General features: G+C 43.9%; 1 protein-coding gene across 7 annotated transcripts in view; it reads left to right on the forward strand.

Moving 5' to 3' along the window:
* Positions 1–26,488, forward strand: part of PARD3 (par-3 family cell polarity regulator) — a 1,362,300-nt gene that overhangs the window by 530,157 nt on the left and 805,655 nt on the right. The gene's annotated exons all lie outside the window — the stretch shown is intronic.

A 26,488-nucleotide genomic window follows, 5' to 3' on the forward strand; every position in this document is an offset into this window, starting at 1 on the left:
TTAACAATGCTAGATCCAACAAGCTGAACTGAAAAAAAAATATCCATGTAAAGTGAGTGATTTCAAAGAAATGTGGAAATACACGTCTTGTCACATCATCTGTTCATAAAACACAAAATAATTATGGATTAATACCAATAAAATGGACACATTCAAACCGAAATCAGCAAAAATAAATACCATCAAACAGGGAGCCCTAATCATAATATGAATATTAACAAAGGTACTGACTGCCACATGCCCTTTACTACACACGCTCACGCTTGTCACGTGCTGGTGCCGCCTCCACTGCCGGGCTGCGCACGCTCCCTTTGGATGGGAGGCGCCCGAGCTCCTCATAACAAAGGTACTGACTGCCACATGCCCTTTACTACCCACGCTCAGGCTTGTCACGTGCTGGTGCTGCCTCCACTGCCAGTGTGTGCAGGGTCACCCTGGAGGGGAGGCACCCGAGCTCCTCATAACAAAGGTACTGACAGCCACATGCCCTTTACTACCCACGCTCAGGCTTGTCACAGGCGCCGGTGCCGCCTCCACTGCCGGGCTGCGCAGGCTCCCCTTGGAGGGGAGGCACCCGAGCTCCTCATAACAAAGGTACTGACAGCCACATGCCCTTTACTACCCACGCTCAGGCTTGTCACGTGCTGGTGCTGCCTCCACTGCCAGGGTGTGCAGGGTTACAATGCAACGGTTTCGCCTTTGGAAAAGTTTGAGCTATTGGCATTGTAAATGACAAAATTTGTATTTATGTATTGGTTTTGAAAACAGATAAATAAATGGCATTGTCATTTACATTGCCAATAGCTCTAAATTTTCCAAAGGCGAAACCGTTGCATTGTAAATGCTTGTTTCTTCTTATTTTTTACCACCCACCTCTCCTCCATGCACGTTTGGCAATTTACTTGCATTGCTATTTAATTTGAATGGCCATCATTGACTGCCATTATGGGGAAATCACAGCTAGTAATTACTTATTTATCTTCTGTTCTTAGCTTTTTATCCACTTGCTGATAAAGTTCATAAATCCTTACCATTTCTCAGAACTATTTCCAAAACGTGTTTAAGACCTGAGTAGAAAACATTATGGGGGAAGTACAGGTGCTTCCAGTATTTCTTCACATATTAACTTAAAACTGTTAATCTGAGCAATGCTTGTTTTCAGCTGTTTGCAATGGATGCTGCAGCTCTTTCCATCACCCATAAGCAGCAACATCTTTTTACGGTTAATTTAGCAAACTGTTATGCTTTCCTTGCCATTGACACTATCATTATCAGGCAAAATGTCCATGTTTTACCTCTATAATTTACTACTGAAGTTCTAGAGAGGAGGTGAATGGTCCCATCAAGCCACGACTGGGTGTTCATTGGCCAATAATGAGTTGAACTTTCCTTCATCTCGCTACATCAGTGCCCATTTTCAACAGTTAATCGTGTGCCATTGTGTGTTTGAAAAGAACCTCAAAGTACTCATGGTAATCTGTATGGAATGTAGGTACTGAAACGAGTCTTGTTCAAGTTGCAACTTTTTCAGCAACATTGACAAGATCAGACACCATGGGAATCCCGAGATTCCCGATTCGTTGCTAAGACACCTGGTACAAAATGAGCCTCCTCAGTAAAACGAAACTGTACCTACCAGAACTATATTCCAAGATCATATACAAACACCTGTCTTTTCCCTATCTATTGTCTGGAGTGACACCATACTAGTCTGTCTAGATGAGTCATTCTCTAAAACTGGTCTTGCATTCCCACAAGCATCTTGACCATCCTCTCTCAATTCATCATGCTCCCTCCTGGCCTTAACTAAAGCACTTACAACTCATTTTCTTCTGACTGTCTACTTACCTAACCCCACTATCCCTAAGCAAATAAAGGAATTCACGCTTCTTATGTTTGTACCTTCATGCCTGTATTTTGTTTCTGCTCTCTGTCTGTCGTATCCTCGTTACTTTGTTCATAGTCTTTTTTGTAGCTTTTTTCATGATTTTTTAAGATCTTTGTCAAACCAGAGAGGTGGGTATAGTAAATGTTACACATTGTTTGATAGCTGCCATGTGAGTTAAATTGTAAAGTAAAATGTTTTTCAGTCTTTAATTTCTATGTTAATAAGCAGCCTTGATTTTCACTGCAGGAGGGCAGTCCAGGGTCTGACTCCCTGTATTTCCAAAGTTATGTGCTCTGACAGCCTCTTGATTTCATCTTGGTTTCTCTGGATGACTTTTTTGAGGGCCTTCGTGTTTATATGTTATATGTGGCAATTAAATAGGTGGATGCGGTCAGGCCAGTTGTTTGTATACTGTACGCTTTCCTGTATTTTTGCACACAATCTTTTGTTTAGTTGGGCTACAGTGCCCTAAACTGTTCATGCGCCCACATAATTATGTTCTAATCTTGAGTTGCAGGTGCCTCTCATAACACTCTGTGCCTCAGGATCACATTCTTCTGAACATACCATTTTCTAGATTGGGTCCACTTCTCATATTTATATATCCTATAAATCTCTCCTGGGGTAGTAAGTGCTATATAAATGCAATTACAATTAAAATCATTTTAATCACAAGCAAATATTCTTTCTTAGGCCACACATCCTATCTATGCCATGCGGGCTAGGGAAGTTTGCCTTTGTCCTTAATTCTGTCTGGACTGCACTAAAATTTTGTTTTTGGGCATGGAGTAATGCGAATGATTTCTTTCCATAGTTTCCTCTATTGTGCTGATGAATAGCGCAAGAGAACAATGAACGAGCCCATAGACTCGAAGCAGATGTATTTGATAGGAAACAGGCCAATAAATGTGGGCTGGAAAATAGGCTGCAACTATTGTGACCATACTTGCCTTGCATGAAAATGCTAATTTCCCAAGCTTCCAGGATGCCGCCTGAATGTAATCGGCCTTCCTTGACACTGAATATTACTACAGCAGTAGCACCAGCTGCATAGAAAGGCACCCTCATCAGAACAGCTGGCTATGCTAATTGCATCTTTGTGCAAGTCTTTGTTTTCCACCCCAAAGCATCAAAGAATGTATTATTTGGGTTTTCATGATTTGCTGAGTTGCAGACTTAGCTACGTTGTTGTGTGTACTGGCTTGTCATTTTGCCCATAGGAAGACAGCCCCTGCGGAAGCCAGTTTTTCACTGTTGCGCCATCACAGAAGTGGAACATGATTTTCCGCTCCCTCCCTGTAGCCAGAATCCCAGTTCCTTCGCTCCAAGCTGGCACTGTAACTGAGGGGGGAGGGAGGCGGGGGCATGATTGATGTTGGCCCCACCGCTTCTTGAGTCCATTAAATAAGACCATGGGACTCTTACGAAATTTGACAGACATTACAAGAGAGGTGGTGGGCGTGGCCATTAGTGGAGGCCTTTGGAATGTCCATGTAGGGGGATCACTGAGCCAGGGGGAAGAACACAGTGCCATTTCAGTGAAAGAGTTACAACATTTAGTGGTTAGAAATCCCTGAACTGTCAAACTGGGAGAGTCTTGGCTTACATACGTATAGCTCTGTAATTAATGGTAGGAAATGCACAAAGTCAAAACAGTGGTGTTTTGTTTAAAATAATTTGCGTTGACACTGTTGTCAAGTATATACCTATCTTTGTTTTGCAACTTATATTTTAAAGCGCTTCAACTTATTTTGCTCCGTATTTAATTGTAGTCTTATTAGTTATCATTAATAAAGACCTGGGAATGACATGCCCTTAAACTGAATGGATTATTAAAACCAGAGTTCTGCTTTTAGGTAGCCTTAATTTAAAGCTGAGTAAATGTGTTTTGACACTTGCATAACACTTTGTTTAACTGGAAGATTCTACAGGTATTACTATAGACAGATACAATAAGTTGGAAGAGGTGTTAGTTTGTTGGAAGGGTGCAAGGTTTGTGGTCTGGCAACGATCTATTGGAATTTGGCTGGAAGGTGATTGTTGGGGATGGTCAGAAGTGATACCACAGAGAAGCTAAGAACTTTGCTGTTGTATAGTATTGTACACCAGTGAGGACAGATTAGGAGTGCAAGCTATTGCAATCTAGTTTAAAGTTTGGTTTCGCTAGCAATAGTTGGTTGGACAATAATAATCTGTACGTCTGGTGGTGGTAGCAAAGGTGTTTTGAAGGAATGCTGTCAGGTACAATTATAGTAACTCCGCACAAGGCCAAAATTATGATAGTATTGATCTTGGAGAGAAGAAAATAACTTTTTTTAGTTTGTGTAAATAAAAGATAACGATGTGTTAAAATTATTTTATAAGGCAGTTACTCAAAAGAAAACTTGGTAATCAGCAGTGTGAGGTAAAAATATTTGTGCTGCTGTAATTCCAGGTCATAAGTTTGTGGTTTATAGGCTGCAAACCTACCTAACCAGCACTGAAGCATGTTACATTATGGGGTTTTACGGTGAGTGGTGCAGAAGTATGTGTAGAGGGAAGTGGGGCAGGGAATTACACCATCAATGGCAATGGTTAACATTGTAAAGGGCGAATGGTGGTGGGGTTAAAGAACAATAGTTCTTCCATATGCCATGACCATGTTGGATGGCATAGACCGAGAAAGCAAAAAAATAGAACATTTATGATTTAGAAGTTTTCTCTTAGTGTTTTTAGATTTCTGCATTTTAGGGGATTCACAGACATAATCCCCAGTAGCATTCATGGGAATCTATGCAAATCATACTTTCCATTCTTGCTCCTACTTCTTTGAGTCGAACAGGTAATTCACCAGATTGGGATTCGGTGGAAGCGTGCATAGGCACCTGGAAATATTTTATATTTTTTGTCACCTGGAACAACCCTTCATTTCCTTACACCAAAAGAAAGTTTGTGATTACTCACAAAGTTCTGACCAATAGGTGTTTACCATCTCCCAAATGGCTACCACTTGCCTTGACCTCGGCACGCTGATATTTTAAACTTTCACCATAAACCTGCGGCTGAAAATTTACCATCAATGCAGATTTACTGCAGTTTAAATTTCATCTGCTGCCTTAAATGTCTGCGGATTCTAGTTGGATAGGTTTTGCCTTTTGCACTTCTAGATTTCCCCTTTTGCGAAACATAGCTGAAGTTAGGTGCCCAAAAAGGGCTGTGATTCTGCTGATACCTTGCCTAGATTGACCCAATTAAAGGGGAAGAGCCCTGCCACTCTGACTTTTTCTACGTCGCAGTCCAAAAGTAAAGCTAGGGGGTCCTAGGCGAGAAGAATATACAATCTATTTTTCTGATGTCACATAGTAATTACTACTTGTTTTTAAACCATCACTTTCGTATATAGGAAGGGCATATTTTTTCTGATTTTAATTGGAAATATGCAAACTCTTTGTGGTTTTATATTCAATTTCCAGTACAAGGAGAATACACGATTATTTACGTGTTTTTCCCTCATACTTGATATGCTGTTTAGACACATAAATATCAAACCAATTGGGTAGGAAAGTGACTACTTACCTTTTCACACATCCCCATCAATAGGCGTTCCATGAAAGGAGTTGTTTTGTCCTTCAAATTTGTTTGAGTGTCCTCAGCACCAGCATGGTAAATTACACATTTCACTGGATGGATGCTTGTGTTATGACGGTGGCGGTTAGATTCTGTACATGGGTGTACTTGAGTATTAAAGTGACACTACATTAAGTCAAAATGTCAACACATCGAAAAGGACTGAAAACTATAATTTAAAACTGTGAATTGAGAGGCTTTCAGATCCTTTTCCAAAATGACATTCCTAAATGAGAATTGATTTCATTGAGACGAAGCAAGCTACACAAAACAGCAAGATGGTGTGTGGGAGAATAATGTTCCCTTACAAGCTAAACTAAATGATTTAGAAATTGCTCTTCCAGATGTTTCAGATAAAAAAATATAAATGGCAAGAAAAATAGTCCTGGCACAAGATGATGCTGTCTGAGGCAACATTTGGTAGGAAGTTACTATATAGACATAGATTTGGGTTTTTGTTCTGTATAACTGGTTAATGGAGATAGCGTTAATGCGCAGTAAGTGTAGAACAAAAACACTCAGACTGATTCTATCAAATTTTCTGTTTGTCCATTTAAAAAAAAAAAAAAGTCTAATGGTAATAGTTCAATTTTAATGACTGTGCTTTTATCCTGGTCCGTCTCACCAGGCATGATTGACTTTGATTAGATTGACAATTGCAGCATATTGTAATGAGCTCTTAGTGCAAGCTGCATCAAAATGCTTCAGGAGTATGCTCATGGTCTTTGTCTTCCCATAAATTGCACCTCAATTCTGTAACTACCATGCCGCTAATGGAAAATAATTGACAAATTATGTTGGCCCAAATGTACTAAACTGAAGCTTAGTATTGTTACATAGAGCTGCACTATCATGGGTATTTTACTCAGTTTCTGATGGACAAGTGGCAAATTACAAATGACAGTCCAAATTGTGAAATAATCTTGGGATTCCTTGAGAAGATTAATTTAAAGCTTTATGGTAGCATCAGCCTGGATTTTTGTTTGATTCCGAGGTAAATACCCTACCCAAATGTGTATCACATTTCAACACCGAAAAATTAGAAAATGTATATTTGTTTTATTAGTTGAAATCGAGAAATGTATACAATGTTGAAAACTGAGTTTTGTACAGTTTGCAGTTGTCATTATACACTTTCTCTGCATACGTTTTGAATATTATGTACTACCTGGAGCCCGGAAAAGGGACTTTGACCGCTAAGTCCCCCACCACCAAAACATTTGCCATAAGATGGTTGTTATATTAACTCTACCTTTAATAAAAACTCCACCCTACTACACTGAGTAGTTCACTAAGTAGCTCCACACTTTGTGCTTTTCTGCTCCCATTTTAGTGATTCAGCTTGATTAAAACCTACATTCAGAATTTGTTCTCTTTGATGAGAAACATCAACAAAACTACATCTTAAAATTAGATCAAAACTCCATGTATGTTGCTCAGGGAAGCAGGTTTCTTAAAGTAGATCAATAAGGTGCGCTACATGATAAAGGGAATACTTTATTAATTGGGGTTCAAATGTGGATGCTGTGTATGAATTCATGATTTGAAAAGTTAAAACTATGGGGGTCATTATGATAGTGGTGGAACAGCCACCGGCAGGTCGGTGGCAGTCCCACTGCCATCACACTGTCCGTCCAACCGATGCATTATTTATTTTATTTAGAAAGTTTTGTACAGCACAAATGTGACCCTTGGGTATCAGAGCGCTTCACAGATACAAATACATGAGGTAGGTAGGAGATACATCTTGCATAGCATAACCATTCAGAGCATGAGGTAGGTAGGTATAAAGTTATGTAGTAAAACGATTCACACTGATATGAGGTAGGTTAGGTATAAGACTATAAGGTAGTATAGCATAAGAATGTACAATGGCGAGGTATATTTAGGCTATTACTTGACATAATTTCCATCTATGTCTGTCTTCAAGGTTATCATACATGTTATTCTATTTGTCAACTGTACTGTAAATTGTACTACAATAACAATAGATCCAAATTGTCTTTATCTGTGCATTTGTCCTCCAGAGTCTGGGTAAGTATAGCGCCTCTAGGTTATCCCCAAAACAACTAGTGACTTTCTATTTTCTTCCATTTGTTGTTCTGCTTTGGCACAACTGTCGCGGTGGCTGTAATGTTCCTTCTTACCTAAGTGAGGAACTTACTCATTAGGAAAATCTTAGCTTCCCTCTTGAATGTTACCGTGTTTGTAATTTTCCTAATATTTGGAGGGAATGAGTTCCAGATTCTGGGGGCTGCCCCTGAGAAAGCTCTGTCGTATGTTTTCTTCTTCCGGAAGATGGGTGGTCTCAGCAGCAGCTCCTTGGCACTCCTGGCTGGTCTGTCTCCTCCAGATAGCTCTATCTTCTGAGCCAGGTATCTTGGTGTTTGTAGTGGAGCGCTTTGTGGGTGATACATGCCATTTTAAGTTGGATTCTGGCTTCGTATGGTAGCCAGTTAAACGATTTCAGGTGTGGCGTGATATGATCGAATTTCCTTGAACCGGTGATGAGCCTTGCAGCTGCATTGAGACATGATTTTAGTGGTGCCCTGGAAATTTTTGACAGACCTGCTAAGGTTGTACATCCATATTCAATCCTTGAGATAACTAAGGATTGTACTGCCATTTTGAGATCTGCCGTAGAGATGAAGGGTTTCACTTTCCTAATGTAGTTCAAGTGAAAGCGGGCATTTTTTCCATTAATTTGATATGGGCTTTCATGTCTAGGTTCTTATCTAATGTGATTCCTAATGATTTTATGGAGTCCACTAGAGTAGGAGTGCAGTTTAGTGCTGTGATCCATTTGGTCCATTCTTTCACTTCCATGTGGTTCTTTGGTGCAGAGATTAATAGGAACTCCGTTTTTTGTGCATTCAGATAATTGCTGGTCAACCAGTTTAATGACATTTTTAAGGCCTCATTCATTAACATGATATCTTCCAGAGATGCGATCTTGATGTATATCTGTGTGTCGTCTGCGTACTTATGATACGATATGTTTGCTTCTCTGAGAATTTCTGTCAGAGGTTCGACATATAGGTTGAAAAGTGAAGGAGATAGTGTAGATACTTGAGGCACTCCGATCAAATTAGGACATGATGGGGATAGTGACTGGCTGACCAAAAACCTTTGAGTTCTATTCTGAAGGAAGGATTCAAAACATTTCAGCACATTTCCCGACATTCCCATCCTGTTATGCAGTCTGCTTAGTAATTGTTCATGATTTACAGTGTCGAATGCAGAGGACAGGTCAAGAAGGACTAGTAGACATGTTCTATTCAGATCTAGGGCCTGTAACGCATCATCGACGATATGTAGGATTGCTGTTTCTGTGCTGTGGCCTGTTCTAAACCCAGATTGGCAGTCGTCCAATAGCGTGAAATTTGCGATGTGGTGGCTCAGTTTGTTTTGTGCACATTTCTCGATTAATTTGGCAAGTACTGGAATATTGGTACCTGGGCGAAAGTTATTAGGATCTGCTGGGTCTGCTGTTGATTTTTTGATGATTGGGACAACTTGGACTGTGTTTAAGCATTCTGGAAGGATCCCTTGTGAAAGTGAGGCATTTATTATTTTGGTCCATATTGGGATGACAATGTGGTTAATTTTTTGTAGACATTTGGCAGTTAGTGGGTCATTATAGTGGTTATTCGGTTTGATATCCGATAGTGTTTTGGCGATAGTATTCTGATCATATAGCTTTAAGGTATCCCAATGCGCTTTATTTTTTGCTTCATCGTGGTTGATTGTCAGGGTGGTGTTGTTCAGTCTGTGTGGTTGGTTGGGCAGGTTGTCCGCTGCCATCTTGAGCTCTATTTCCAAAGTGTTGGCCTTGTCAGTGAAGAAGGTTGAAAATTCTTCACAGTTCAGCTGAGTTTTAGTGGTTTCTTGGGCCGATTTGGCCACTTTGTTGGATTGCTGCTTTAAAATCTCGAATAGTTTCCTTGGACTGTTTTTGGTGTTATCTACTTCTGATCTAATATATTCTTTTTTGGAATTGAGAATCTTTTTGTTGTACTCATTTATGATTTTTCTGAGTGATTTCAGCTCGGGAGTTGCAGGGTGTTGTCTCCACTTTCTTTCATCAAGTCTTAGTTTCCGCCTATCGTCATTCAGTGCCCCATTGAACCAAGGGTTTTTGTCCTTTTCTGTGATTCTTTTCAGTTTTAGTGGCATGGTAGTGTTGACTGTTTGTTATTGTCGTAGTGTAGTGATCCGTTAGGTCATTCACGTTCCGCAAGTTGTTAAGCGGATTCAGAACTTTCTCACAGTTTTCTACTAGCCGTTCAATATTCGCGTCTTTATTGTCCGGGGTCCACTTTTTGAGTTTAATAGGCTGCGTGGTCTTATTTCTTTTCAAGGTGGGTATTAGGAAGGTTATGGCATGGTGATCAGACCAGTCACACGGCACAACTGAGTGGATCACTATGTTCTTGTTTCTTGATATTATCCAGTCAAGTGTTGCTCCTTTTGCGTGTGTTGGTTGTGTGCAGGCTTGGGTAAGATTTAGCTCATTCAAAAAGTCTTTAAGAACGCTGATCTGTTTGTCCTTCTTGTCGTCCCAGTGTAAGTTAAAATCGCCCAGGAATATGTCGTTAGAGTTATCCGTGATGATCTCCATTAATTGGTCTATAAAAGTGGCATTATTTCCTGGAGGATGGTATAGGGCATGTAGGTTGCACCTTTGATAGTCTGCTGATCGTATATTAAGACCTAGGTATTCACAGGATTCGAGAGAGTAGCATTGATTTTGGTTGATTTCTATATCCGATCGGTATATGCTGGCTACACCACCTCCTATCTTTTTCGGTATGTCTAGTCTCACTATGTTTTTTTGAGTGGGCACTAACAGATCCATGACTGGAGACGATGATTCCGACAGCGATGTCTCTGTTAGGATTGCAACATCAATTTCCTGGCTAATAATAAGGGCCGCAATGTCTGACGCATGTTTTACTGCGGACCTACAGTTGAGCAGTAGGCATTTCAGAGGTTTTCTTGTGTCTTTAGAGTCCCGCTCAAGCAAGTTGGTGGATAGTTGGACTTGTTGTAAGTTGTTAAGGTTGAGTTTCCTTTCTTTGTCTGGATGTTCTATTAGCGTCAATTGGAACTGATCTGATTTCCTCCCCTCTACTGTGTTCCGGAGGCTCATATGCCCTAAGTAGGGCTAGGGTTTTATCTTCTGTTAAATAACTAGGAATCCTATCTGGTCGATTGTGCCTATTTGGTGCTGGCATGGCTATCTCCCTCCTCTTTTCTTGAGAATTATGCATTAATTCTTGGATGTGTTCGACTTTGGAGTGCATGCTTACAGTGATTTCCAGAATCTTTTCCATTGTTTTCAGTGTGCTTAGGATGTCCTGTGACATATTGTCAATTTGTGCCTGTAGCCTTTGATATCTCTCCAGGTCTGAGGCGATGTATTAGAGGTGTTCATCCTCTCATTTCGGTATTCGCTATTCACGGTCTGTTCCTTTTCCCGAGTTCCTTTTCTTTGTGTCCTTAGTTCTGCAGATGGCGCCTTCATTATGTGCGATGTGTGATGCGCCATCTGTGTCTTGTGATCTTTCTGCCCCATTTGAGTGACTGGTGTTTCGTGTGGTCCTATCTGACATTTGTGATGTACAAGGGGAGGTTGATGGAGGGATGGCATCTTCCATATCTTGGGAGGTTAAAGGAGGAGTGCCATCTTCCATATCACTTAGTCCTAGATTCTTACTGGGTGGTCTACTAGTAGGAGAAGTCACCTCGTGTGATAGCAGCATTGATTCTTCCCTCTGTGCTTGCTCCGGGGCGGTATTAACAAAAAATATGGGTGTTTCTGTTTTCTCTGTAACCTCTTCATCCAAACTGTCCTCACTCTCCGTTATGTCTTCTAGTGTCGTTGATCGTTGTGGATCCACCTCCTGGGCTAGCAACGATGATTCTTCCCTCTGTATTTGTGCTGGGGCGGTACTATCACATATTATAGATGTTTCTATGCTCTCTTTATCCTCTCCATCCAGGCTGTCTTCTGTCTTCGTTATGTCTCCTAGTGTCGTTGATTGTTGAGGACGCTGAGATTCTCTCGGTAGTATGATGTCTGTGTCCTAGTGGTGTTTCGTGCTGTTGATCCTGCAGTTCTCTAGGTAATATGATGCCTGTGGTGGTAGAGGAGGTGATGTCTAGGATGTCCACTTGTGCAGTCCGATGTAGTTGATCATTTGGGTTCTCTACACATTCTTTTAAGGTTAAGAATATGTTGTCGGGGGAGGAGCCAAGATGGCGATCGGGATGGTTGCTTGAACGCTTTGCTCCGCGAGCCCTCCCGCCCCGCACGTATATCCTGGCGATAATCCTGAGCAGTCTTTGCTGATCTACGTAGATGAAGGGAACCATTCACTTACCGTCTGTCTCTGAGGCTCCACCGTGCAGTGGACCCGAAGAAATGTCCCCGTCTGCTTGTCGGCCTTCGTGGAGCTGAGACCGGGGCCTCGAGTACGAAGGGTCCCCGGCCGTGATTGCAGTGCCAGCGGCCGCTGGATGGGATGAGAAGCCGGTCAGTGAGAACCCAAGATCTGCGAGCCGAAAGTGATGGTACCAACCCACTCCCAATAGTGGGTTGCCCTGCGAGAGCGGTGATGTAGCTGGGCCGGAGAGAGTCCATACTGCCCAGTTCCCCTTTGGTGAGCTACCCGGCCATGTTACAGTCCCGTCCGGGAACCGGTGGGGACTCCGGCGGAGCAGTAGGGAGCTAGTTTAGCCTTTTGGTGACTCCCCACCGCTAGATGCACCTGATCCCTGCAGATTCCCTGCATGACCTGCGGACACAGGCCGGACAGACTAATTGCTAAGAAAGGGAACAAATGCCTGATGGCCAATGCCTTAGTGTGCACCCCTCACCTGGGTAGAGAAACGAGACATGAGACTCCGGGGTTGGCTATGTGGGGAAATGCCCACGATGGACATATACTAGCTGCCCTGACATCCTTGCGGACTGCCTTGCTCCGGGAGACCCGGGAATTGGGAGAACGGATGGCCGCCATTGCTGTCCCGCCATCTTGTAACGGTACGGATTGCTCTCTAGGAGGCGCTGAAGTGTCTCCCTCTGCTACATCGAGGTGTTCCCCGGAAGAGTTTATATTCTTGGAGACGCGCATAGATTTGGTTCCTGAACTTATTGTTGCTACACCTGTTATACAAATGCTTGTCTCATCGGCGCCTTTTTCGGATCGGCGAGTGGAGAAACTGTATCGATTTATGGAACCGGGGGCCCAGGCTGGGTTTCGGCGCTTCCCACACTATGTGATTCCTTTTCCGTGCTTGGCGGGCCTGTGTTCGAACTTGAGACTATTGGCGATGTGGATATTGTCGCATTCGGACTTCCCCCAGGCACCATCGGAGATCTCTTTGTGGCTGGGACCCTGTGGGGCGAAGACGCTGACTGATCCACCCGGGACGTTCGGGCTCTATGTGCCAATCTGTATCCCGTCTGCAGGAAGGTTCGAAGTCGCTACTATTGACAGAAGAGGCCAGGGGTGACCTCGCTTGGGACTTGGAGGGCCCTATAGTTGGTTAATGGCGATTTAAGGGGCGTTTGGTGTAGTTGTAATTGGTTGCGCTCTATGTGATTGCTGATACTTGTGCTTCTATTACTGTTCATGTTTAGATGATTTTTGGTATGCGGAGGTGGGAGGGACCGGATAATCACACCGACGGCCCTTCTCCTGTATTTTTCTTTTTCCTTTTCTCTTTCTTCTCTGTATTTCGGGTCTCTCATTTAGGGCGACAGGCACGCTGCTGGGGGGGTAGGCCATAGCCTTCTGCAGGGGTGCAGGGATGGGGGTTGGGAGATGGGTTTGTTATTTTGTTCTCTCTTTGTTTCTATGGCCCTTTCCCCTTTTCCTTTTTCGATGTCGTCGTCTTTCATGTCTCCCATAGTGTGTTTTCCCTTTGAGGGGGGGGCTAGCTCGCCATGATTGTTACGTGTTTATTGCATCTATCCTGACTCGTTTGCCCCTTCTCCTGTCCCTTTCGGATGATGTACATCACTGGCGTAAAACTTTGTTATTAGCTAATGCGTTGGGGGCGTGCGCGACTGTGCGACATTGATTTTTTACTATTTTTTGTTATTGCAAAATGAACCGTTTCAGGTCTTTATTGTCGCATGGTATCCTACTAATGTATTGTATCCTGGATGCTCCTCTGCCTTTGACCTCCGGACCGCTGTAACCTTCGTACTATGTATTTTTCATCGACTTGAATAGCGGCCGGCCGGACTGGTTGTAGGCCCATGCGTGTATTTCTGTGCTGAGACAATAAAGGTTCTTTAAAAAAAAAAAAAAAAAAAAGTTGTCAAATTTTTCTAAATCGTTATTGGCTGCTTGTATAAGCACTATTCCCTTCTTGTACAAAGTTATGCAAAGGTCTGCTCTGAGTCTTGGTGACGGTATGATCAATAGTTTTGTGCCATGTGGGATATTGCTAACAGTTTTTACGTTGATCATCTCTGTAATGACAGTGCGCCATTTAGCCGTTCTTCTGGTGAAAAATATCAGGTCGTTATAATCATGCCTTTGTCTGGGTTAAAGAAGGGGTCAGAGATCAATGTGTTCGGGTTTTTCCTCATTAGATTGTGTTTGTATTTTTTAACTGCGGTCTTGGAATGGTAGGTTGGATATTTTATGATATGTTCATTTATGCCTACCAATTCTAAGTTGTTGTCGGCCATCTTTGCTAGTTAATGTCACATACAATAGTGTTAAGGTCTCTCATACGTGGAGTGCGCTCTCTTAGATGATTTTCCGCTGTTGATTTCCTTTTCTTCTTGTGTCTAATGTAGTGATCCTTCATGAGTTCCCCTTGTCTATCCATATATGTTTACTTATCTTTCCCCTTGTCTAGCCTATATTTGTTTTTCTTCTTTGTAGAGTTATTTCAAGTACCCATTTGTCGCTTCTTCAGCCTAGAATCCAAAACAGTACAATCGTCTTGGTTTGGGTATTGGCTCAGTTGATATTATATTTCAATCAGGCCGCCATTTTTGGGTTCAAGTGGGGTGGGACCTGTTTTCCCAGCTTGTTGTGCTTAAATGTATTTATTTTCCTGTCAGGACGTCTGCGGCGGCCTCCATTTTAGGTTTAGGCGGGGCGGGTCCTGCTATCAGCTTGTTGTGTTCAGTTCAATTGTAGATCCCTTTTTTTTCACTTATGCTCCTTTCCCTAGGTAGTAATTTTCTCAGCAGCAGGGTAGGGGAGAAGGTCAGCAACAGACCTCGATTAGAAACTTGTTATGATTCCACAGTCATTTGTTCGGGGTGGCTGCCATTTTAGAGTCAGGCGGGGCAGGTCCTGCCTTCCCAGTTTGCTGCTTTCATCCGTTCTCGTATATACCCCTTTTTTTTCAATTATCAAATATGCCCTGTCCCGAGGTAATGATTTTCACAATAGCATGGGAGGGGAGAAGGTCAGCAACAGAACCTCGATTAGAAAATAGTTATTATTCCGGCATCATTTGTCCGCGGCGGCCGCCATTTCAGAGTCAGGCGGGGGCGGGTCCTACCTTCCCAGTTTGCTGCTTTCCCAAATTATCCCCATTGTACCATTACAGTACCGTCGCCTTATCTATCTACTCACTCAAAAGCAGAGGGGTGAAATAGCAGGTGGAGACGGCGTGTGGGCAGTTATATTTCCGCGACACCTCCGATCGAGATCCCTGTCCCCGGTGATTCCGCTCAGTCTTCCCCGGATCTAGCAGCGTCTAGCTGATCGCATCCCCAGGAGCTCCGGGCGCTCCCAGCAGCAGTCCGAGGCAGCGCAGTTCAGTTCAGGTGGGCAGCGGTCCGCTTGCAGGCGATGTGAGGCGATCCTCTTTGCCCACCAGTGACCATTGGAGTACGGCGAGGAGAAGTCGTCGCGCCGGCCGGTGTGGATCCTCGCAGTGTAAGCTGCTCTTTATTCCCTGGGTGTTCCTCGTTGTTCCGTGCGTGGTCGGGTGGCCAGTGGGTTGATAAGTCGATAATGGGGTTATTTCCAGGGATTTAAACCAATATTGGTAATCCCTAACGCAGGAGCTCTTTCATAGCTGTCAAGGGACAGACTGCCACCTCCGACAGGATCTCAGATCCCACTGGGGTGGCAGTCGTAATCGTATCCCTTGAAATGCGGGGTGCCTTTGCTGGCACTGCTGTAGGGATTATGATGTCCCTTTCTCAGTCTTTTTATGGCAGTCCAAACGCCATGAAAAGGCTGCCGGAAACCGACTTTGAGGGCCTAAAATAGGTCCCCTGTTCCCCATGGGCTACTGTAAAGTGGCCCTTGCGGCACATGTAGTGCCTCCAATCACATCCATGCACCGTGTGCCAGGCACCACATGGTGCCTGGATGTGCAGTAAGTGCACTTTCACTCTGCCGCTTGTGCTGTGGCCTTTTTCTGGGCTGCAGCACAAACCATAATGTTAAAGTGCACTTTGTGACCACCAGCCTGGCGGTCGCATTGTTATAGGGCTGTTGGACTGCCCACATTCTTGTCTGCAGTCTCCTGACCGCCACAACTGCAGTTGGCCGTCCGACCATGGGCCATCATAATGAGGTCCTATATGTGAATGTTTATGGAAACTAATTCTGTGAATGGCATGGCAGGAACGTGGTACAAAATACCTCTATTTACAACATTGGAATAACATTTAGATAACCTAAAACTGATGAGTGGAAATACTTGAATCAATATTAATTGTTGGACATAAGCACAGACTCAAAAAAATCGTATGTCAGAATGCATATTGGATAATTTTGATAGCGTTTGACATCGAAATATGTAAAGTGCAAGGTACGCAAGAAGCAAATTATGTTGTACAAATCAAATATTTAAACTGATTTTAGCCAACCTCCCATTTAACTCAGGATATATAAACTTACGTTTTGGAATTTCCATATTAGAAAATAGTTATTGCAGATCTGAATTCCATTAGCACAGAACAGATTTAAGAAATAGTGTAAATCTGGGTCATGCTGACTCCACAGTCCAAATGACAAAAGCCAAATATCCTGAATTCCGTGAAAGATAAGATTTCTAAAGCTTCAATGCTTAAGGCTAAACATTGCAGTAGTTCTTATTGAAAACACAAGTGTTGCAACAATCCCTTCATCAGAAATAAAAATCTGCAAAAGCCCCATGTCATTTCAGTGAAACTCTGGCCCATTTCGTCACTGTTCATAGAATTGCTGAACCCAGCAGCGGGTAAGAACTCATGCCCTCTCCATGGTAAGCAACATCTTTCAACTCTTGACTGCAGTATGGAAATTTCCTTAGGTACCCATGAAGCAAGAGTGAGGGGGAGAGAGACTGATGGATGAAAGAGACGTAAATGGAGAGGGATGGAAATCGATGGAGAGAGACGGGCAGAGAGAAACTGCGATTGATGGAGTGTTTGATGGCCTCAAAGGAGAGCGGTGCGTGAGAGGGAGATAGAGACGTGAGCAAAATCTAGAGTGGTGAAAAACAAGAGTTTGTAAAGGTAATATGCCTCATATTATGGACCTATTTGCTTTGCTATACATCTTTGGGGAGCATGTGGGAGTTGCGTGGGGGGGCGGGGGGGGGTAGCACATGAGGGAGAGAGCAACACATTTAGTTTGAGCTGTAGGGGGAATGAAATGAGGGCAAGAGCTGCACGAAGGGAAGACCAACATTGCACGCAGGGAAGGGAGTTTGTGGAGGAGGAGACAGAGCACATCCAGGAAGTAGACAACAAAAGAGCAACACTGAACACAGGGGGAAGAACCAGGAGAGGAGAGAGAGCAACACAACCATGGAGACAGGGGAAGCATATGAGGGAGGGAGCAACTCCGGGAGAAGGGGGAGCTTGGAGAGAAAACACATGAGGAAGAGGGCAACAAATCATGGGGTGTTTTCAGGAGAGACGCACATGATGGGGAGAACAACCTGAAGTACGGGGATATGGGGCTTAGAAGGTGGGAAAGAGCCCTATGGAACTTGGGGTATGGGGGTTCCAGACCTGCCAAGTATCACGCATCAGACGTGACACTAACGCATTTCAGTGCGGTGCTCTGCATCAACGCACTGAAATGCATTGTCACGCATAATTGCGGTCACAGAAAGCGCACTGCTAACAGTATGTCTCAGCTGGCAGTGCGCCTCCGTGGGCTGCTCACGTAGGTTTGGGCGACCTCCTAGCAACTCAGGGTCAGCCTCGCTGAGTGGCTGCCAGTGCAACCTGCTGCTCGTACAACAGTGTGCTTTGTTTGTGGCTTGTTTTGTGTTTGCAGTCGCACTCCATTGCGCTTGCCCCAGAACTGCACCTTCTCCTGTCTCCACAACCCACCCCCGCCACACCTCCATGGTCGCTGCTTGCCTGTTGCCAAATTGCCCCCCGTGGCTGCTTCTTTTAATGCATTTCAAAACCAGCTTAAACCAGTACGAGAGAACGTGCAGACCTCGTTTCCATGTTTTCCTTACTCGACAATCTGGGCAGGGAGCCACTCATTTGGCAAAGCACATGGCCATGTAGCAGCTAGCCCAGCCCCCAGCCGTTTAAATGGAAGACAGACCCCGCCATGGCTTCAGCATCTCTAGTGCAGGCATGCCGCAGTCTGGCGATCTCAACATGGCTGCGGTCGTCCTGCTGCTTTGTGCATCTGCTGTGCCTGGACTTCATGGTGGCCGAGAAGGAAGACCCTGCCTTGGGAGAGTTGCGCTTCAAGAAAAGCGAGTGCGACCTGTGCAGGGAACACTTGCACAAGTAAGATGCTCAAGGGGTTGCAGGAATGCCCACAACCCAGGACCAACTGGCCTGCGACCTGCACAACACACACTTCCCATTGCCCAACCATACCCGGAGCTGGGTGGCACTCATCCCCAAGGGCAACTGCACTTACCAGGACAAGATCTGGCACACAGCTATGCACAATGTGCCATTCCTGGTTTTCTTCAAAGTGGACTTTGCCAACGCTAATCAGACCATCACCATGCCCCATCCAAGTCCTAAAGGGGGGGGCTGGGTGGGTGTGTGTGTGTGGGTGGTTGGGTGTGTGTGTATGTGTGTGTATCTAGGTAGTGCTCACAATAAGCCTCTATGGGTCATTACGCTACATCGTGGCTCGAGCTCATTCACAACAGTCCCGATATGGACTCACCTCTGTCGTAGCTGTGCTCCAGATGCACCTCTCCACCTACCTCGTACTCGCCTTACTTCCCTATTCAATGCTGGTCAACCTTCTTCATACCCCTCACACCAGTTTTTCATCAAGGCTTACCTCTTGATTTAGTTCTGGCAATCTTAACCAATGACCCATGCATGGAGCTTGCCATATATTGTCTTTTACAAATTTCGCACAGCACGTATGTTATGTTTAGGGGCTGGCTTGTGTTCTGCACACACATTCACATTACATCCTACTGCTTTTAATGTTAACATACCATACTTTGTTTAATGATTTTTTTCCCTAATATCTACTTAGCTTTGTGGCCATGCCTCACATACCCATGTTGTTTTTTGTGGCTAAGCCAAATCTCTTTGCTTTTTCATGTAAGGTAAATACCATGATAGCGCAGTATAAATATTAGTTGTGCAAAAAATACATTCATACCTTTGTTAGGCTACACTTCATTTTGGAAGGTCAGTTTAAGTTGTTTTATTCCTGCATTAATAGCGAGTTCCATACCGCCCAAGTCTCTCTGGGGAGAGCTGAAGTGATAGGAGCGTGTATGGTCCAAATGTCTGGCATAGAACTTGGATTGTTTTTTTTTTATTTTAATTTTTTTTAAGTTTGTGTTAGGATCTATCTAATAGTTACTTAAAATGTGGAGATAGTTTATAACGAAAATGGTATTGTTATATGTTAAAATTTCTCGATTAGATTTGTACACACTAACTCTCAAATAACTGTTATTTCTGCATTTCATTATTTTGCAATAATGCACAATTTTTTGTCTTCCTGCAAAAGTGAAGATATTTGAATCCCCCAGCTCCGAGCCTGAGGGAACAGCAGCACGTTAGGAGATTGCCTCCTTTTATGGTGTTTGCCGGACAGGGCAGGAAAAGGCAAATGCATATTTTATTGTTTTATGGCCGCTACAGCCGGGTAGGGAGTCATAGGAGTTACATTTCAGTTAGACATCATTGGTCCTCCTTTAAGTGGAGACAGGGCAATGCAGATACATTTATTTTCAGACAGCAATACAGCACAGTGAACAGTGGCAGTCGATGATCTCAGATAGATCAAGGTTCATGCACTGCTCAAACAATTGTGCTTGTAAATTCAGTGCATAGTTTTCAGTGGGAAGTGTGTTAAATCTGTCATCTTATTGTGTTAAGCAGAACATGCCCCTAACGCTGATTCTTCAGGTTGTTCAATACTCTAGTGATGCAGTCGTAAACAAACTGTTACAGGGCAGTTGACTTGAATCAAGGCACTTGCCTTTCTGTTTTTGTGTTATAAAGCATTGAAATTTGTCCATAAATGTTTCCAGGGGCAAGCATGTATTCCTAAATCAGACTGCATGACCGAGTGTATAGTAATTGTATAGCTATTCAATCCCTGGCAGTACAGCACCCAGGATAAAAATCTGCATAAATGTCATTTACGACACCAATAGCTCTAACTTTCGCAAATGCGAGACCTGTTGCATTGCAAATGCTTGTTCTTCTAGTGACTGACCATGCATTTACAGTATAGAATGTTGTGGGAATGAACGTGCCAACTACCATTACTCAGGGAGTGTTGCTCTGCAATTTCTTTCTTTCTCAGTTTGTTTGCCCTCAAAACTGGGGCTAACAGCCCTGGAAACATGATTTATTTATTAATTAATTTTTCCGCAAAAGTGCTATCTGGACCTTAGGTTTCCTAAGCATAAATAATACTATTTAATGAAAAGGCAGAGTGGCACATGCAGTTTTTTTTTTACATATAATATGGCATGTGGTGTACTACTTCTGCATCAAACTCCTGTTTCCTCCATCTAGCATCCCCATGAAGCAATTGCATCCAATGAAATGCTAAATGGTCCTTTATTTCTTTATCTTAAGTTGCCTTCTCTAATGGTAAAACATTCCCACTTCTACTTCCTTCAGGGTCTCATCCCCCCCCACCCAGGTGCTTTCACTGTGCTTAGCAAGTCTCTGGATTCCACAATCAGTTAATCGTTCAACTACTTGGTGGAATATATTATCTTTGTCAAATAATTAGATGGTCACAGCCAGAAAATAAGCCAAGCCTGGCAAGGATTGAGTTTCACCAGAGGGAATCAACCTTTCACAGCCTGTATTTTTCAATACTAGATGGAGTTTTGCAGGGAAAAGTGAGTGCAGCACTCAAAGGCTCACACATTGTGTTCGATAAGTCACCTTCTATTGCAGGGAGTTTAGCTAGTGGAAGCTTCTTTGCTTCAGCAGTCCACTAGACCAAAGTTGAAACCCATCAGGTGGCCAGATAAAGGCGTCCATCTTTGTTTTTGAAAGGTGATCGCTCTCTGCTACCAGGGAGCAAATCTAGACATTTGATTAATTGCAGACTTAAGCTCAGTTTTACACTTAAGCATTTGTCTTTTTGGGAATGTTGCAGTGGGGTGTTGTTTTTGTTCTCTGTTTAGACTGTTTGTTTATACACGTAAGAATTGTTTGTGGTGCCGACTAATATGTTGTCATTTAATGCTGTATGCACCACAATAACTAGTTGGAATCTTCTGATGTGCCTGTTGCTCCTACCGTAGTAGATAATTGACATCTATTTATGCACTTTAATTTTGCATAAACGCTGCTTGAAAAATTGGGAGAATTTATAGTTTATTTTTTTGATTGTGTGGATGGAAATTTGAAGAATGACATTTGAAAAGCACACTACATACCAGCGAGGGTGTCAAGGTGCTGGGGGGGCGCTACTGATCGAACAGCCAGGTCTTGAGTATCCTCCTGAAGGTCATCAGGTCTTGGGTCTGTCGTAGACTCAGTGGGAGGGTGTTCCATGTCTTGGCGGCGAGGTGGGAGAAGGATCTCCCACTGGGGAGAAGGATTTCCCACTGGTGGTTGTTCTTCGGATGTGCGGAACGGTGGCGAGTGAGAGGTCGGCGGAGCATAGCTGGCGGTTGGGGATGTAGAAGGAGAGCCGTCTGTTGAAGTAGGCCTGGCCAGTCTTGTGAAGTGCCTTGTGTGCGTGGGTGAGGAGCTTGAAGGATATCCTCTTGTTGACGGGGAGCCAGTGCAAGTTTCTCAGGTGGGGGCTGATGTGGCGTGGTACGTCGAGGATCAGTTGTGCCGAGGCGTTTTGGATGCGTTGTAGTCGTTTGATGAGCTTGATCGGGGCTCCCGCGTAGAGGGCGTTTCCGTAGTCGTCTGCTGCTGACGAGGGCCTCGGTGTCTGTCTTTCTTGTATCTGTCTGGATCCATCTGTAGATCTTGCGGAGCATGCGGAGGGTGTTGAAGCACTGTCATGGCTCCGGTAAGATTAAGAAGGCATTGGTCAAATTAATTCTATTTGCTGATGATCACATTCTCATTTCAAGAATGAAGAGTAGTGTTCAGCAATTTGTTAATCGGCACTCCCATGATAGGTCCATCCTGGAGTTCTCTGCCAGCTTCCGGAAGGCTGAATCAATATTTTTACGTCTTAAAAGTTGAAAAATCCCGAATGAATTGCATGGAAGGTAAGGAACTCCAAAAAGGTAGTACCTTCCTCTACCTTGCGGTAGAATTTGGTTGTTATTTGTCCCCAAGCCCGTTACTTTTTCATATGGCATGAAAATCAATCCAGTTAACTGAGCCACAATACACTCTACCTTGAGTCTTGGAGATAAGGAACCTATGACACACATTTATAAATCAAAGAGTATCCCAGACGGCGGGGGGTGTCTGTATCCAAAGAAGGGTCTATGGTTCTGAACATTGTTTTATGAAGAGACTTTTGGGACTTCCTCAAGCAGCACCCAGCTTTGTGTTGCCTGACGAAGTGGGTAACACAATATATGTTGTGTTGAGGATCAGAGTATGGTACTTCCTCTTATTTTGTGGATCTCAATTTGGTAAACACTGAGATTAATCATAAAATACTTAGAGGTGGTCTTCACAGTTCCCTCGGCCAATCATAGCAATGAATTGTCATTAGATTTGGACAGACTCAGTCTTTTTTCTCAACCTGATTGTTTGTCAGGTTGAAAAATAACATCCTCTCGGGCTGGTGGTAGACAGTTACTGTGAGTATCTGCTTCACCAGATGCCTCTTTGACTACTGGGGGTGGTGGGGGCAAAGCACAATGCTCACTATTACCTCCAGTGTCCCTGCTTTGTATTTACTGTACATTTAAATCGAGCACTTCTAAATTAGTAATAGAATAGACGTGCCACTTCCATACCTCCAAAAATCTACTGTTTAAGTTCTCTTAATATACACAACCTTGGAACGTACTTTTCCCAGTGTAACGAGACATGTCACTGGTGTTGGCATGCTTACCGTTTATGGAATGCAATTACCGAATGGGAGGAAAACTAACTAGTTCATTATGGATTTGGGGAATCTTATTACCATGTCTTATTTAATGCTGCTACCATTGGACTGCTTTTAGCAGTACATTTTTGTGTTGGATAATTCAGTACAACAAGCTGCATTTGATGTTTCTGGTAGTGCTAGACCACACAGGAGCAGCCATCAAGTGTACACTGTAATCAGTGCTTCATTTGTTTAAAAAAAAAAGTGTAGGGGTTCATGTTTCTTTTGTTTGATACCCACTACTGAATGCCGGTCTGCTGAATATCAAGGCTACCTAGTTCTGAGTCCACCTCATGCCGCTTTCTCCCACCATCCTACAATTCTCACTTTTTATTTACTTTAGCATGTTATTTTGCATCCCTGCTTTTTACCATTTTCACTGATGCCACATATATACACCCTCCTCTTTTCTTTTTTTTGCTCTGGGTCCAAGTCAGAGGGTAAGAATAAAGTCCTGGTCCCCAAAAACGAGTGCTGATGGCCACCACCTGCAACCACCACACTAACTAATCTCTGACTGTATCTTAGGTGAACATGAAGCCACCTTGTCATGCTCCTGGAACTGACTAAATATGTACTTGGATGTACCAGACAATGAGTGGTCAAGAGGTTTGTTTTGTATTTAACTTACCTGTTGCCCCCTTTTTTAGTGTGCCCAACTAGCTATTGACTTCTAATGCGTGGCACTAATTAGGAGTGTAGTGTTGAAAAAGGATACTATTTAAGCATGGAATTTGAGTATTTGGTGGTTATCCTAAACCTTTGGTCTTCAACATGTCCACATTTTATCATTATGATGCATTAATATGCAGAAATTGGAAGATGCACACGAAATCTTTCCAAATATTCGTTTCCTCGTGGGATTTTGGATTCAAACACAATTGCATTTAGACATCCATTTTCTGTGCTCCTATTTGAATGTGCTTCATATTAGTAGTATGCATGACTGTTTAGTGCAGCACACTGTCACACCGTATGTATATAGAGGTAACGTGCACTACACTTAAATTACGGAGAGCATTTAGCCTACATTTTCCTCCTGCATCCGCAGAGTTGTATATTTTCATCTTTCTCCGATCCATTATAAATGCATATATTTCAGGCTGTATTACTGGGTCGCTGTTGATCTTCAGCCGTGGAATAGACATCAGACAGTGTTTAGAACAAGCTCCAATCACTGAATATGTATATTTGGCATGATAGGAACTGTCAAAGCTTGTTGTGTGATCTGCTTTTGAAAGGATGCCATTAACAGCAAAAGGGATATATTCGTTCTCCGAGTTGGTGTCTTTGGGGCATTGCCTCCACCAGTCTTGCTGATCAGCTCTTCTTTTGAAAGTATAAAGGTATAGCACTTGAAAGAGGGATGATGAAGCCTGACAGCTCAACCGCATTAATCCGCTCTCCCCCTGGAGCTGCACCGCACTGAGGATGCACATCCCCTCCTTGGACTCTCTTAAGCCTTTGGAGTGTCATCAGCTATGTCCTGGGGCATCCGCTGTAAGACTCTTATTAAGCCACGAATAAGATGCAGTCTAGGTGTGACCAAGAGAAGCATAATTGGATCTGTGCCTGTAATGAAGACACCTAAAATAGCCCCTCCGCTTCTCAAGAAGTGAACTAGCACTCTGGTTCATGTTCAAAGTTTCAAGTTTGTTATTTCTCTCATTAAAGTTAGGTGTTTTGCAGTTTTATATTCAGAAATTAAGCTGAGCTGCAAGATTAGCTGCTCTGTGCTTCGGTTTTTCCTCATTCCCTGTTAGGGGCGTGATTCGAAGTGCTCCTGATATATTTTGTACCGCTGTACCCATCACTCCGGTACTTAAATAAACTGGTGTTTTCATTGGCCCAACCCATAAACCGTCATTGTGGGAAATGTGACCTCTGTATTGTGAAGTTTTCAATATTGTATAAAGTATTCTATTAGTTCAAATTTACAGTAAACATTCCTCCTCGCTTTAATACCAAAATTATGCAATTTCCCTTTAGAGAGGTGTTATTTCTGAGATTTTCACCTTTAATTGGCCATCATGTAATGCCGCAATTATAATCCAGCGCCCCACCTTGATCCTCGCCTGACCCCTTGGCCTGGTGCACGCTGCGGTTGACAGTGGCTGCTAAGATGAAGCTGTCAGATCAATGGGGAGGGGATGAGGGAGGCGGGAGAGGCAGCAAGATGAATGGCAGGTAAAGGGTGGGGCACCAGGTACGGAAACCGGCAGTAGATAAGTACGGATGAGAAAGAAACGGGAAGACAAGGAAGATGATGTGGTGGAGGACAGAGGGAGGGGAGAAAGACTGAAAGAGGCAGAGAAGAGGATAGTAGGAAAGAATGACGGGAGATGAGGGGACAGAATACAGCGGAGAGGGGGATGAGATGAGTGCGGATGGTGTTGGGAGAAAAGAAGTGCAATCCGTGTTAGGGGGCGCATTCAGATCTAGGAGTGGCAGTGCTGAATAGGTGAGCTTTAGGAAACACACACGTTACGTAATACTCTTCTATGTTATTAATTGGTGGCAGATTTCCGTCACTATACCTTTTTCTCTCCTTCACCTTTCGTCCCCATTGCCTTTTTCCCCCACATTTATGGGCTTGTTTGCTCTTCCTTGCTGTCACTCCCCTTTCTTTGTTCCTTGTCCACTGGCGCATACCAAGGTGGAAGCTGTGGTAGCTACACAGACACTTGCGTCAGTGCCGGGTCCCACAGGTGTCACGTGCCGGGTCCCACAGGTGTCACGTGCCGGGTCCCACAGGTGTCACGTGCCGGGTCCCACAGGTGTCACGTGCCGGGTCCCACAGGTGTCACGTGTCGGGTCCCACAGGTGTCACGTGCCGGGTCCCACAGGTGTCACGTGCCGTCTTCCACAGGTGTCACGTGCCGTCTCCCACAGGTGTCGCGTGCCGTCTCCCACAGGTGTCGCGTGCCGGCTCCCACAGGTGCCGCGTGCCTGCTCCCACAGGTGCCGCGTGCCGGCTCCCACAGGTGCCGCGTGCCGGCTCCCACAGGTGCCGCGTGCCGGCTCCCACAGGTGTCGCGTGCCGTCTCCCACAGGGGTCACGTGCCGTCTCCCACAGGTGTCACGTGCCATCTCCCACAGGTGTCACGTATCCGCTCCCACAGATGGCAGCTTCTTTAATCCCATCTCTTGTATCCTCTACTCCATTATGAAAGTTCAACTAGCACCAGTAGCCACTGGCTGCAGCATCCAGCTACTTGTACTCCTGTACATGTTGTCTCCTTATTTCAGTGGTCAGCGCCAGGATGCCTGTTAGGTGATAGAGCGCTTTACAAATTAAATAAATAAATAAATAAAATTATAAACCCCCTCCCCCTCCCTTGCAGAATTTGATGAGGGGCCCCTGAAAAGCTCATATCTCACAAATATTCTTATTCCAAGGGCTGGATGGGAGACTCTCTGTCGTGCAAACTGCAAATAAATATGTTCATACTATTTGCACATGTGTAAACGAATACATAAATAGATAATATGCTTATGTTGTTCATGGAAAGATATT

This window comes from Lissotriton helveticus, chromosome 10 (genome assembly GCF_964261635.1).
Source record: "Lissotriton helveticus chromosome 10, aLisHel1.1, whole genome shotgun sequence".
Taxonomy (NCBI): domain Eukaryota; kingdom Metazoa; phylum Chordata; class Amphibia; order Caudata; family Salamandridae; genus Lissotriton; species Lissotriton helveticus.